The following is a 16,559-nucleotide window of genomic DNA, read 5'->3' on the forward strand; positions in this document are numbered from 1 at the left end:
TGTGTGTGTGTGTGTGTGTGTGTGTGTGTGTGTGTGTGTGTGTGTGTAGGGGTGGGTATCTTCTAATGGCAGGGTCTTAATGTAACTCACAAATCACATACCCATGACTTATATATGCTAATTTTGCCATTTTATAATAGTGGATTTACCTACCTGTAGCTTAACACTCTTTGAAAATTTTCTCAGGGTGATATATGCCTTCTTAAATTGAAATATCTTTTTGATAATTTTGATAATTGGAAGAAACAGTTCAGATGATTTTTACGCTAAATTCATGACATGGTGTTCTTGTAGAATTATAAAGGAAACATCAGGCAGAACATCCAATATAAAACCACCAAGCAAATCTGTTTCTAAGTAGTATAGGCTTAGTTACCCCATCAATTACAGTTCTAAGAAGCAATAAACTCTTCCCAGTTTCATATAAAGTGAAACGTTCGATTTATGCTAATTGGAACTATCATGTTTCATTAGGAAAGGTTCACTAAACTGAAGTTCTCTTTCAATAATTTCTGCTTTCTGGCAAGCTTTTGCATCATTTACATAATTTCCAATTCTATAAAAATTTTACTATATAAAATTCTCAGGTCTCAAGTAACAAATCAATGTCCAGTCACAAAACCAATAACCAATAATTTACATCTAGTTAGTATATTTCTCCCATGTTGAGAGAACTTGTTGGTTAGATAAGGGGAAGAAACCTTCCAAGTTGTTGATTCAGTGTTGCTGTCTTGTAAAGGATACTTGCAGGTTTCTGCATGTGGTTAGCTAACTGGACTGGGAGATGAAAGGTAAAGTTAGTGTCAGTCTGAATCTGAGAAAAATATTCTGAAGAATGATATCATTCACCCATAATAATAATAAAAGAATCTGTTAATGATCAGAGATCAAATATTAAGAATACTTTGACATAAAGTATATAATATTGAGATAGTTTTATGATTCAAAATTGGACTACATATTTTATTTCTAGTTTTTCTAGAATTTCCTCTATAATATCTATAGAGCCCATATCAATAATTAGAATTGTTATTGTATGATTGTTTGTATACCAAATGGATTTACATGTCTTTACCAGCATAACAAAAGTGCCTCTGACCACTCTCTACTGAATGGCCATGGCTAGTATGATGTCTAGAACATAGTTACATAGTTGGTGGTCAGTAAACATTTGTTGGAAAAAAAAAAACCCTAAAAGATAACATTCCTTTGAAAATGCATTTTATCTAGGTACTTCTGCATTTCTTTTTTCCTATGAACATAAAATTCCATCCTTCTTGAAAAACTCCATCAGATAAGAAATCAGGATTTTGGAATAGTAGTCTGGTGAAATATCCCTTGGGCTTCCAAACCCTGAAGATTATTGATGGTTCACATGACCAAAGCTTTATACAGTCTCATATGAGCCTTGTGATCTAAAAAGGATGTAGCCTAAGCCTTGATCTTTCAAGAATAAAGCCTCCTCATGTAATATTCTAAACATGATAGGACCCTTCCAGGAGAAGTGGTGATCATCTAAACTGTTTCTATGGAGGCTGTCAGTGGTCAGACCTGGAGAAGTAAGTCTGATCTACACATGTCCTCTGTAGAGAGCTCATCATAATGGAGCACATAGATAGTGATATGATGGCACGAATTATCTCTCTGTCTAGGCTGTGTGTGGCACTAATGCCACTAATGCTATGGATATTTGCATGTATTCACTATCTCGAGAATCTACGAAAAAGGTGGTAAGTTCTCAAGAAACATATAGTTCTAGAATTCTTTTCTTCCTGCATGATGACTTGACAGAAAACAACAGGAATTCTCATTTCCTCATTTTGCACTTATTTCTCTTCTTTCTTTCTTTCTTTATTATTTTTAAGATTTATTTATGTTTGAGAGAGAGAGAGAGAGCGCACAAGTGGGGGAAGGTCAGAGAGAGAGGGAGACGCAAGAATCCGAAACAAGCTCCAGGCTCTGAGCTGTCAGCGTAGAGCCTGATGCGGGGATTGAACCCACCAACTGCTAGATCATGACTGGAGCTGAAGTCAGATGCTTAACCGACTGAGCCACTCAGGTGCCCCTTTATTTATTTTCTTTTTCTTTTATTTTTTTTAATGTTTATTTATCTTGAGAGAGTGAGAGCGAGAGAGAGAGAGAGGGAGAGGGAGAGGCAGAAAGAGTGGGGGGAGACAGAATCTCAAGCAGGCTCCACACCATCAGCGTAGAGCCCAACACAGGCTCAATCTCAGGAACTGCAAGATCATGACCTGAGCCCAAATCAAGAGTCAGATGCTTTACAGACTGAGTCACCCAGGTGTCCCGAGGCCTATGTTTTCTTGAAGTGAGTTTTCTACTTTCTTAGAAGATAACTTTATTTCCCTTCATTGAATTTGGCTACCAGATCTTCAAGGGATCTTCAAGGGATTTGCTTAGGTGGAGTTCTCTCTGAAAATATACACTCATTGCTTTCCTATACAATTCTAATCTTCCGGTTCTAGGAGAACTAATGAATGAAAAGATAAATATCTTGAGAACTGTACTGAATCAGACATTTTCCTTGATCTGGCTATTGGAAGATATTTGAGAAAGGCAAGTGGAAAGCACAGCTCAGGGGAGAAGCCAGGGTTAACACTAGAGACAAAATGTTCAGACAACAGATTTCCTGCAGAAAGCTGATGAGACAAGAGGTTGAGAGACACTGTTTTAGAGGCAAGCCCTCACAAGTATATTTACTAACTATAGAATATGTGCCAGAGTTATTTTTTTAAAGTTTATTTCTTTTGAGAGAGAGACAGAGACAGAGACAGACAGAGAGAGAATATCAAGCAGTCATGGTACTGTGACCACAGAGCCTGACATGGGGCTCAAACCCGTAAACCATGAGATCATGACCTGAGCCAAAGTTGGACACCTAACTGACTGAGCCACTGAGACACCTCAGAGTTATTTTTTAAAATAAAAGTCCGACTAGGTTATTCCTTAGCTGAAAAAATCATCAGTGGTTTACCACTTTCCTAGGAAAAGTAAAAATGGTATAGTCTAGCACACACAGACACTGACCATTTCTAAAAACATATGCTTATTTCTTATCACTTTTTTACATAAATTATGATAATTACTACTTCACATATATTTTTTTCCTTCCTGAATCCCACTACTGCCATATATTCCCACCCTGAACCTAGGTAACCCAGATACCCAACTTTTTTGATTCAACTCAAAATTCTCTTGGAAATCTTCTATGTTCCTTAAAAAGTTTTTAAATACATCACTACTGTGCTTTCATGAAATATTGTGTAGACCTTAACTGCAGCTGTTATCTGTCATGCTGTGATTGCTGTTTGACATATTTTGCACTCCCAGTAGACCAAAGTTTTTAAGAGCAAAAACAGTCCTCAAGTGTCTAGCTCAGTGTTAGAGATCATAGGCTAGTAAAGAATACTCTTGGGGGAGCTTGTGGTATCAGTCTATGTCAGTCTGCTTCATGCTAAGTAAAAAGAAGGGAGTGATAATTCTACTGAGTTGGAGACCCAAAAGCCTTTGATTTGGTCAACTCAAATTGATTACAAATGTTGAACTGGAGTCTTGGGACAAGATCTTTATATTACTTGGTTTCCATTGAAGTTCACAGGTGACTTATAAAAAACCTGTGGAATACAATGGGTCTGTAATTTGATAACTAAATTGTAATTACTGGGGCGCCTGGGTGGCGCAGTCGGTTAAGCGTCCGACTTCAGCCAGGTCACGATCTCGCGGTCCGGGAGTTCCAGCCCCGCGTCAGGCTCTGGGCTGATGGCTCAGAGCCTGGAGCCTGTTTCCGATTCTGTGTCTCCCTCTCTCTCTGCCCCTCCCCCGTTCATGCTCTGTCTCTCTCTGTCCCAAAAATAAATAAACGTTGAAAAAAAATTAAAAAAAAAATAAATTGTAATTACTAAGTGAAAGGTACAATTTGATGAATAAACTATATATTTGAATATGAATTATTATATATACAAATTACTCAGACCAATGTGCACAAATCATATATTTCTAATACATTTATAATAAAGATATTTAAACTTTTCCCCCCTTTTTCAGTACTGTTAAATGAACCTGTACATTAAAAAACATAAATTACATTTTTTTATTTTTGGGACTTGGATTGTATTGAATTGAAACTCCCTTTGCAAAAAATATTCTCTGGATACTTTTCTAATGTTTCACATTAAAATAAACTCATAAAACTATGAGTACAGATCAATTTTTTGAAATAAAATTATTCATGTAGCAATAAGCATATTATATTTTGATAGAAAATATACACAAATAGACTACCTTCAAATTTTAAGTGGATGATATTTAATCAACTTTCTACAATGAATAAATTAAATTGCATGTCAAGCATTTTGATTCTAATCAAAGAAGTACTAGTTATTTTCCTATATGCTAACTATAAATATAGATTTTGGGCTCTGAATGAAGAAATAGTTTGAATTTTAAAGTTATAGGCTCAACCATGGCACAGTTCATGTTGGTAATACCATTGTATTTAATTTAAATTAAAATAATTTGTGTTTGATTTGATTTGAGTTCAACACAATATTGAGAATCTACTCTGTGTTAGCCATCCTATCAGAATCATTTAATAACGTGCAACTTTCTGTACCTCTTCTCTGTAGGGCAACTTCAACCTACACCCAAACATACTTGCTACACTTGTCATTGTCATTCAGGCTTGCTCTCCTATTGGAACTCTTTTCTGAACCAATTCAGTCAAATCGAGTAGGGCTCTTTACCTTTATTTTAATATCCATAGTATCTTGTATACATACCTTTATCAAAACACATTAGTTAATAAATATCATTTGTTGTCTATCTCTCTTCAGGCTGTTATTACATGCCAACCAAATAGCCACAGTTGTGTGCATGACACACACAATGATTCATTACAGTACTGATCATTTTATATTTTTCTTCATCTTGTAGATCATTTAAAATACAAAGGTGCAATCTTCATTTTTTTTTTAATTTTAACGTTTATTCATTTTTGAGAGAGAGAGAGAGACAGACAGACAGACAGAGAGAGACAGAGCGTGAGCAGGGGACGAGCAGAGAGAGAGGGAGACACAGAATCTGAAGCAGGCTCCAGCCTCTGAGCTGTCAGCACAGAGCCCAATGTGGAGCCTGAACTCACTGACAGAGAGATCATGACCTGAGCCCAAGTTGGGTGCTTAACTGACTGAGCCACCCAGGCGCCCCTGCAATCTTCATTTTAAAGCATTAACCAGGATGGCTTCTGACTACTTTAGTAGTAGCCTATTTCCTATTTCCTATTTAGTAGTAGCCTATCTATTTCCTATAACCCACTGTGACAATACATGTTATCTCTCTCCCTTCAGACTGAAGTGGGTTAGGCTCATAGTTTGAATGCTTTGAAGCTGATCTTCACATTCTGAAAATATACACACAATCCTCCCTTTACTTGGGAAATGCAAGTGCAAGTGACATGAAAACAGTTACATGAAGTAACACAAAACCAAATCAAGTACCATGGTACAAGGATACCATCTAACACCTAAAATATATCAAATACAGCAAGGAAAATACTCTGTGCTGAAAATTAGTGCCCCTGAGCTGCATGGAGAGGGAAAAGCAACAGGTCTTATTCTTCCCTATAGACTGACTCTTTTCTTAGTTTTATTTATTTTTAATTAAGGGGGAAAAAAGCTAAACCAGATGCACTGATTATGAATAGCAAAAAAGACTCCTAGGCCACAAGGGAAGCATTAAAACCCTGCTGTTTTTCAGTGGCAATACTAGAAAAAGCAGGGGAACAGAGAGATTGGTGTTTATCATCAAAAGAATGCAGTAGATGTCGGTTATCATATTTCTTCCTGCTGCCTCGCCTGTATTTAATTATTTATAGAATAAACTGGCAGATGTAAAATGCACACTTCCATTTGTTATAATGTAAGAGCCATGTGAAATAAGAAATTTTGGTGTAAAATGTAAGAGAAATTTTGTAGAAATTGTATGAGTTAAATCCTTTTTAGTGTGACTGTGTTTGCCAAGAGAAATTTGAGCATAGCTCAGTGTAAAAAGATTCAGACCTAGAGTTGAATACTGGAGAGAAGAGAAGCACAGCAGAGTGGAGAGGTGAGGAGGGAACAGAAGGGAAGGGAGGGGAGGGGGGAGAGTTCAGTCACATATTGAATACAGAGATACACAAACAATTGATGGGTTACGGTTTTAGCAATTGCTATGAAAATAAATTATAAAATGCTACCTAATTGTTTATGAAAATTGGAAATGGTACAGCACTTTGGAAGATAGTTTGGCAGTCTCTGACATAACTAACCACACTTTTTTATACAACCCAGCAATTTCCATTCTCTGATATCTACTGAAATAAACTGAAAACTTATGAATGCACTAAAGCCTGCACACAGATGTTTATAGAAGCTGTATTTATAACTGTTAAAACTCAGAAGCAACCAACATGTCCTTTATCAGGTAAACAAACTGTGGTACATCTAGGCAAGGGAATATTATTCAGCACTAAAAAGAAAGGAGCTATTAAGTGATAAAAAGGCATGGAAAAATATAAATGCATATTTGAAGTGAAAGAAGTTATGTTAAAATGGCTATGGTATTATTCAAACTATATGACATCCTGGAAAAAGAAAAGCCAAGGAGACAAAAAATCATGAATGACTGCTAGGAATTAGAGGAGTAGAAGGGATGAGTAAGTAGATCACAGGATTTTAAGGCTGTGAACATACTCTGTATGATACTATAATGGTGGACACATATCATTATTCATTTATCAAAACCCATAAGATGTACAACACCAAGAGTGAACTCTAATGTAAAATACAGATTTTGGTTGCAACAACGTGGATGGAACTAGAGTGTATTATGCGAGGCAAAATAAGTCAGTCAGAGAAAGACAAATATCGTATGATTTCACTCTTATGTGGAATTTAAGAAACACAACATGAACATAGGGGAAGGGAAGCAAAAATAAAATAAGATAAAAATAGAGAGGGAGGCAAACCATAGAAGATTCTTAACAAACCAAGGGTTGCGGGAGGGATGTTAAGATTCTTAACAAACCAAGGGGTGGGTGGGAGGATGGGCTAAATAGATGATGGGCATTAAGGAGGGCACTTGTGATAAACACTGGGTGTTATATGTAAGTGATGAATCACTCAATTCTACTCCTGTAATCATTATTACACTACATGCTAACTAACTTTAATTTAAATTGAAATAATAATAAAAGCTATAGACTTTGGATAATAATGTTGTTCATCAACTCTAACAATTCTGGTGGGGGATATTGGTACTGGGAGAATGGGAGTATGGAATGGATTTTGGAATTCAGCCTATGCTTGCATTTTGAAAAGTAGTAGTTCAATAATATCTTTTGCCCATACCTCCATCAATATTACATAGAGATATCTATCTTAATATAAGTGAATAAAAGGTATGGTGTAGAGGAAAGAACACTAGTATATAAGTGTGGGCATTTAAAATTCTACTCCCAACTCTCCAATGGATTCACAATGTTATCTTAGGTATGGTTTTGTCTCATGCTATAAATTTTGAAACTGAGCCTCAAAGAATTTTCCATCTAACCTAGGTCTAAAACATTAAACCTATTCTCCTCTGTGGCAATATATGATACCAAGAGTATTCTGTTTCTACCAAAATACAAACATTACTCCACTACCATGTTTAAACATGACACAGACATATAAAGAAGTGGACAACCATTACCCATATTATCTAAATAGCTCTAAAGTGTAGTCCTAATTCTACTATACTTCTTTTATCAATAATAATAACTAGTCTGAGAGATTTAGATTGTGCATAATGGCTATGCTATATGTCTGTTAGATAAATTGTAAGACAAGTTATTTTTAATATTCTATTTCTAAAAATATTAAACTGCATTTCCCATAATAAATATATTTATTTACTACAGAGAATGTCCTCTTTGCATTATTAAAATACATGTTTTCATTCAAATTTGCACCTTCCCTCCTTCTCCAAAACTTTTATATACTTTGGGTTGTAAAACACTAAGTTACTGTATTGCTGAGTATGCTGAGAACACACATCTCTGTTCATGGTGAAACTAGTCTTGAGAAGCAGATTTTTTAAACTGGCTATTATATATTTAGACTTCTCATTAGCAGTACTGATCAATCCCTGAAGGTAGGCTTTTCAATATGAAGTACCGATGAAGACTTAATACTTTTGGGGATACCTTTCTAATCCTTGAGAGGAAGCCATAATCTTCGTCCCTCGAGAAAGCTCTTCTAATCACTATTTTACTCAGGGTTTGCCAATTGCCTTATTACTTTTTTAAAGTTTGTTTGTTTGTTTATATATTTGGAGAGCACATGCACAAGAATGAGTGGGGCAGACAGAGAGGAGGAGACAGAGAATTCTAAGCAGGCTCTATGCTGTCAGTGCAGAGCCTGATGCAGGGTTCAAACCCACAAACTGTGAGATCATGACTTGAGCTGAAACCAAGAGTTGGACGCTTAACCAACTGAGGCACCCAGGCACCCCTTGCCTTATTATTTTTAATATTAGTACTACATAAACAGTATCCTAGTTAATGTCTTCATTTCCTTCAGCATACAGTTTCCTGCATTCTGAACCCATTGCTGAATGCTGTATTATACCCTACACATTTGTCTCCTTCACTCAGATGAAAACTCTCTTTGGTATGATGTTGAAACTAATGAATTTTTACATTATTTTGAGGATCTAGTGTAGTGCTCTGCACACAATATATGCGCAGAATACATTAAGGCAGAGCATCAAATTTCCTTTAAAACAAATGTTCTTGTTTGTTTCTTTGTTTGTGTATTCAAGTGTTTGCATACGGACCTGTCCTCTTTTCCCTAATTTGAATGTTAAGAACAGTGTGTGTTCCTATGTACGGTATATGATTTCCAAATACTTTGCTATAGTGAGTGTCCAAAGGATATGCTGTTTATTTTAGATGTGTTTTGACTGATCAAATGTATAAATAACTTGAGCTCAAATATGAATAAATATCAAAAGCAATAAAACATCTCTTTAAAAAAAAGAAATTATGAGTTTAAGAACTATACTTCTGCTTCCTTACTTCCTATATGGAGACACACATATTTTAATTATTTAATAGGTGAATAATGGGATCTTGAACACAACAAATACTTGTAAATATTCATTAACAACATCAATGACTTTATATCATGAAAAATAAACCATAGAACTCTAGACAAACATCAAATCAAACAGTCTATCTTGCTATCCTGTGTCTTGCTTTCAGGTCTATTTATAAGATGACATTTAAAAATAAGAAATTGCAAATAGACTGGACTGCTGTAGAACTCAGAGCATTTTTTCCTTATTCAGAAAACAGATTTTCCTCCCCTCTCCTCCATTTTGTTGAATACAAATACAGCTTCTATACTACATAAAGATTCGTTTTAATTTAAAGAATGCAATTAACACTTTTGTTGACCATCATTTGCAAAATGCAATAAGTATGACCCATTGAAAGTCATTGGTTAATGTATGGTATGGATCAATATTGCCTGGTGAAATTCATTTACTGAGGAAAAAATGAGCAATGCTGATCAAATAAAAGGGGGAAGATCACTTGTCTTGAATTTTCTTAGCAAGCTTAGGATATTCAATAAGTTGTGTTCTGTCATTTACATTCTTTTGCAGAGCATTTGAATTTTAGAATAATATCAGCACTTTATGTTTTGATTCACTTCTAAAATCAGTTCTGCTAAAAAGAATAATCCACACTAATTATCAGTTTGTCAGAGACTGTCAAAGCCCTAAACATTATAAAAAACCCAAGAGTTCAGGTCTTTCATATTATCTACTAAAATTTAATTCTTAGAAATACGGAAAAAAATAGATTACTATCCTCCTATTCAGTAGGGGCTATTTAATTCTCAAATTACTCTTCATTATCAAACAATAATTGCAGTAATATTAATTTTCTCTAATCACATAAACATGCAGCTGAGTTAACATTTTTATATGGCAATGTAATTAGTGAGAGTTTTAAATAAAATAGCCTAAATAGAAAGAATATAGAATGTGGCATTTTTCTGGAGATCTATTTGAATAGGGACATCAGAGAGAAGGTAACATAAACAGACTTAATGTAAAGAGAATTGCTATAAATTATTTTAATAAAAGGCTTAGTAGTTTGTAATAAGGTCTACTGTGTCAAGTTATATTCAGAAATTCAATGCTCAGATATCCCCATTAATCTGATATATTTTAATGCACTTTAACACAGATTACATGTGGTAGCAACTGGCATACTTATTTGTACGAGATGATTTATCATTTTTTAGTTTCTACAATTTAGTGGGGAATTGGATGCCAGATAAATTGGCATCTTTTCCATGAAAATGTCTAGCAACTCTGGAAAATGGAGCAATCATTTGAGGTGAGAGACCTGGGAAACTTAATTAGAAAAAGGAAATCAGTTTTTTAAAAGATACACTGAATTTCATGAATGGAGGAAAACTCACCTCATAACCTTATTAAATATGTCTCTTAAAACAGTAATAAAACTTCTGGTTTCTGGTCTAGCTTGCGAGAAGCTTGCAAGTCATCCTTCCCTTCTTCATAAACATAAAAAGCTGAACAAACTAAAAATCAAGAACTCTCCTTAGACCCATCAGAGAATTGAAGTCACAAGGAAAACTGCTCTCTGCCAAATTAGTGGGGCAGTCAGGTAGATACAGAGAATCATAGCTCACCAAAACAGACACTCAGGAGCAGAAACCACTGCTGGAGCGAGTAGCAGGGCACGAGAGCACACTGTAATTCTCAAAATGCTGGACAATCTTGAGAGTTCAAAACTCCAGAGGTGTCCAGTCTTAGGGGATCCTCCATAACTTTCCTAAGTTTTACCTCCATGTTCTCACAGTGAAGATAGGAGAAAAATCCCTTTGTGCTTCCAACAGGGGGAGCGAATAGCCATTTTGAAATTCTGCCAGAATATTATGTTCTTCTTAGCAAGGCCTGAGCTGAAGGAAAACTATTTTACCAGAGCCTAATCAATCTGGGAGAAAGGAAATACTCAGTTCTAGCCTCCTGAAGTTTTCTTGTTGCGTCTAAGGGAGAGGAGGACTGAGAAGCACAGGCGAACGTCACAGCCCAGGCGTGAGGCACAGTCTCACTAGAAGTCAGACCTAATCATAGAACTCTTGAAAGCTTCTCCTCCCTCCACATGTTAACTACATCAAGAGAGGTCTCTTGTAATAACAAGGGGTATAACTAAAAGAGCTACACATCTCATGTCTATTTAAGAAGTCCTAAGAAAACCCAATGATTACGGGGAAGATAAAAACAAGGTGATATCAGCAGAAAATTTTAGCCTCTGACACCTAATAGCTACAGCAAACAGCAAACATGGCCTGACTCCTAGCCAAATGAAAATAAAGTCTTACACTAAAGATCTATTTATCTCAGTTACTTAGACCCAGGACACCATGTCTGGCTATAAATATAAAATCATGAGGCATATTACAAGATGAAAAGTACAATTTGAAGAGACAGGAGAAGCACCAAAATCAGACTCAGGTATGGGAGAGATTTTGCAATTATCAGACTAGAAATTTAAAACAACTATGATTAATATGCTAGGACTTTGATAAAACAATTTCAATTTCAATGACGACTAAAATAAAAAATATATGTTATATTCTGTGCTGTTAAGGATACTAAAATTATACCAGCTTGAGTTCACAGCCTATCGGAGTGGACAGAGAAATAAGCAAATATTTTACTAGAACATGTTAACTGGTGTAATATTTAGTCTCTTTCTGCCTATTCTGCTGCTAGAATGCCATGCCCTCTCCCCTCTGTGAATTGTCAATTATTCCCTATGTCCACTGTTTTCATGCTCACCAAACTCTACATGCACACTTAATCCTAATCCTAATACAAATAAATTTACTTGTCTTCTAATCCATTGAACTGCTTTGTTTCTTAAGATTCTCTCAAATTTTATACCTTTCTGTGAATGACATTCTTTTAAAGAATATAAGAAATTAAAGAAGTTTGACATCAGGATTATGATTCTTATTTTTTTTTTCATATCCCATTTACTCTCAGGATTAGTTGCAAAAGGGAGAAAATAAATTTAAGGCAATTTTTCAATGATATTATACATTTGTCATACCTGTTTCCAAAATAGTTTTGTCATTCTCTTATTTCAATATTTAGGATTCTAACTTGGCAGTAAAATTTCTGTCATTCCAACAAAGACTTTAAACATTTTCTTTGATTTTCTTATAGTTCTTCAAAATATTTTGCGTTTTATTCCTATTGATAATTTATGTTCTATTTTCAAGGATATACTTTTAAGTATATCTAATTTTAAATGTCTGTACTGTTAGACCATTGATATGTATAACATTTAAATATTAAATTATTTTTCAATAAATCAAATTTCCTCTATCTTTATCTACTCATTTTAGAACATGACTAATGCATTAACAAAGTTGAATCTCCCTTACAGCTTTTTACCCACTCTCCCTTATAATAGTAAGGTTTTTTTAGTTCTGTTTTAGCTTTAAAGTATTTGAGAAAGTATAAGAATACTAATTTCAAATTAACTTATTAAATGCCTTAAAAATATAGATGACACTTCCTTCTACTTAGTAGACTTGTGGTTTTATAAAACCACATATTTTTCAAGATTTTTATATTTTCAATATATACTAATATATAAGTATACTAATATACAAGTATTAATTGATTCATATTCCAATGAGAAAAGTTATATCCCAGGGTATTAACTATTGAAAGAAATTTTAAGGGTACTTGGTAGTAAATTCTTTGTGTTCAATAAAAACATTTATGAAATGACGATTTATTTTCTATATACCAGTCTGTATTGGCAGGAGAATTTAGTTAAAAAATAAAGGATTTATTTCAGATTGTTTTCTTTCTACTATCTCTTTGAGGAAGCCAACATTGGTATAATCTGAGGCATCATACAATTAACTTCTTGTCACCAAATACTTTCTACACTCACGTATCAGAGTGCCTAAAATTCTTCCCCAAAGATCGTCCTTCTGTGATCACTAAGAAAAACACCCTTCCCCAGAGCAGAACCAGGGTAGGAGGACTCTAAAAATTCAGGAAGGTGGCAGTTCTGGTTTAGCTTATACATATCTCTCTCAGCCAGATGAACCTTGGGAATACCCTCAAAAGGGAAGAGTATCTGACTGAAGCACAGGCTTTCTCAAATTATTTTTTGATGACAGTTACCATTTTCCATTCAATTCCTTGACTACTTCTGGAGACTCCTACTTCTGACTCTTCCTTTCTCATCTTCCAGCTCTAAGGAGTCTAGTTCTACCCATACTTGTGCATCTTTCTTAGGCACTGGGCAGGTCTCATCTTCCTTTTAAGTCTGATTCCTTAATCTTGCACTGGGTCATCTAACTGTGTGTCCTCTCTAATTATGGAGCCTTAATCTCATTTTAGACTGGTCTATCTTTTAATGACATTTATAAATATACATTTAAAATTCCTGACATCATAGTCTTGCCAATTGCTGTTCCCTTACTATATTCATGTGCTGTGGTCAGTTTTAATAAAGGATTGTGGTCAGAAGCTATTTTTTAATAGAGACATTGCCACCAAAGTAAGTCTATTCCAGTGCTAATGGAGTTTGGGCCAGTCCAGACTTGCAAAGAAAGCAGATTCATTCTCCTTGGACATACAATACTGTGAGCCCAACTCTGGAAGCAGTGCTATGCCCTTGGGCAAAATAGAGGTTCTGCCAAGACTCTGACAATATTAAGTGATTTCTCTACTGGCATCCTCCTTCCAAATGCATTAAAACATTAAAGGACAATACATTAAGTGACTTGCACCTTAGTGTGAATCAATTTATCAGGATGCTTTTCTCCTGAAAGGAAAGGCTGAGGGTGGTTGTGATGAATGGACAAGAAAGGAAAAGGGAATGCTGAGAAGCAGCATGTACAGTCAGAGAAAGAAACACTAATATTAACTTTTCCAACCTAATTTCTCACCAAAGAATTTTCTATTATTCACCATATTTCAGAAGCAATGAAAAAAGTATCACAACAAAACCATCAATAGTCTTTACCACAAATCCAGATATGCATAAACATTCTGAGCCAAAGTCAGGTTCATTTTCTATGTGTATTCCATGCACACACAATTTGGAAATGCACTCCTCAAGTCCATTATCACAGTGATGTCCTGACCACCCTGTTAAACACAATCACAAAACATATATTCAATTTTTAATAATAATATAATAAATAGCTTATGTATAGCTAACAATACTCTTACTATGTTATAATTATACTTGATGTTTTATATAAATTATCACAGTTTATCTTCATAATCATTCTATCAGGTAGTATTATTATTATCTCTATTTAGTAGATGAGAATATTAAACTTAGAGAATATAAATAATTTCCCCTAAAATTACACAGTTATATAAAAATGGAAGCAAAGCATATGTAAAATAAAGTTTTGGCTTGTACCTATGGTGCCGTTCTACATCACCTATCCAAATATCTTTATTTTACCTTGGAATAAATACATAGAAGGTAATGGAATAAACAGATTTCATACTTCCATTTAATATGAATCTTAAACTCAAAGGAAAGCAATTATTCCATATTCCTGGATATAAAATGTTTTCTTGTAATACTTGTAGCATTTTACAGTAAGTATTTCTTATGCTGTACTTCTACAGAATTTAAATAATATGTCTATGTTCAGGTCATTATCAGCTGTAAGAATGCTTAAACATTGTAATATTCCAAATTAAAACATTGTGTGTTTGCCCTTTTTCTTTGGCTTTTGCCATTATTTTATCACCAACCTATCAACCAACATTGCTAAGCTATCCCCAAGATAATATTAAAACTATAGTTTACTAGTTATACATTAAGAACACTTTTAAAAATCATTGGTTCTTTCCTATAAGGGATCTATTTACAATGATCCTTAATATGTTAGGAACATTTTAACTTGAAAATACCATTCTACATAGGGACAATAAGTCTTTAGAGGCAGCTGTTACTAGCTGCCTATCTATATATAATTGTATACTGCCTATGTATACTATAATGCATACTGTAATTGCAAATATTCAAGCCTTATTTTTCTATGTATTATTCAACAGCATTTAATCTGACCTCTGGCTATCGGGAAATGCATTCTTATTCTTGTTCCTGCTTAGCAATAGAGTCTCACTGTTCCTCTTTGATAAATTATAAGAGAACAATTACATAAGTATTCTGAGGTGCTTAGAAGTGATTTAATGCAAAACAGCATTGTAAGAAGAAAAATACGACAGGAGTTTAAAAGATTTGGCAGAGTCCAGATCAAACTCAGAATGAGGTGCCAAAAGACTAAATTTACCAAATCCACATCCAAGACTCTTTTCACTTCACTTCATAATGCTCTTTCATATGCTGAGTTGATTCTGTAGGCAACTCTACTATGGAGGCTATAAAAGGCGATACAGAAAAAAAAACATTTTTGCAGGGCTTATAAAAAGCCACTATGACCAGTCTCTCACAAGGTTGAATATCCAACATATTGTTGAACATAAAAGCATATTCCATAAAAATACTTACATTGATTAACTGTTCTTGTAAAAGTCAAATACATACAAACTTAATAACATTGCTTAGCGATATACATATATAAAATAAAGCTCTAAAGAAGAACAGTAGGGAATGTTGAATATAAAGCTCAGAACAGTCACTCTAGGGCAGGGGGATATTAATGTATTCAGTGAGTAATATAGATGAGGCTGGAATTACTGCTAATATTCTATTCCTTGAAGCCAATGGAAGGTACACAAATGTTTATTATATTGTTTTATAAAATAAATATTCCTTAATTATATATTCTTTTGATTGAATAAAACAGTTCACAATATAGTTTAAACAATTAAAAATGATGAAGTATTTTTCCTCTTGCTTCTAATATTATGAAGGACATTACAAAACTTTAAACCATAAGATGAGAACTGTGAAAGAAAAGAAAATCATCATACCAGTTAAAAAGACAAGGAAGACTTTATTCAAGAGTATTTCAATAAGAAAGAAAGAGATTACTGAAACAGGGGAAAGAGATGGAATTTAACTGCACTGAACCAAAGGTAGGTGGGAGGATTTTCAAATGCTGGAGTGAGCTAATGGGAAAATACTGGAGGATACTGGGCTGGGGGAGAGGTTGGTCAAAGTGCTTTGTATATCTGTGTTTGGTACTTGTCACTTATTAACAGTGGGCTCCTAGCTTTCCGCAGATCCTAGTTGGGGAGGGAGAGGCCCTATCCTTTTCTGTAATTACATTTCAAAAGGATGACTCCCTGGTACTTGAGAAAGACATTTCTGGATTGTAAAATTGGCAAGAGGCTGAAAGAAAGTTTACATTTCAGGGGCAGAGAAAAAAGTTACAATTACTAGTTTTCTAAAGCAAATGCTCTGAAGAAAGGGAGGTCAGGAGCATGGAGTCTTGAGGCCTGTCTAAAGTGCAGTTAAGCTGCGG

General features: G+C 34.6%; 1 protein-coding gene across 1 annotated transcript in view; it reads right to left on the reverse strand.

Moving 5' to 3' along the window:
- Positions 1-14,249, reverse strand: part of LOC121029631 (protein eyes shut homolog) — a 790,730-nt gene extending 776,481 nt beyond the window's left edge. The window contains exon 1 of the mRNA XM_040473865.1: positions 14,129-14,249. The gene's annotated coding sequence lies outside the window, so the exon portion shown is untranslated. The remainder of the gene's footprint in view (positions 1-14,128) is intronic.
- Between the last annotated feature and the right edge of the window lie 2,310 nt (positions 14,250-16,559).

The sequence above is a fragment of the Herpailurus yagouaroundi genome, unplaced genomic scaffold, assembly GCF_014898765.1.
Source record: "Herpailurus yagouaroundi ecotype Mexico unplaced genomic scaffold, PumYag 139, whole genome shotgun sequence".
NCBI classification, from domain to species: Eukaryota; Metazoa; Chordata; class Mammalia; order Carnivora; family Felidae; genus Herpailurus; species Herpailurus yagouaroundi.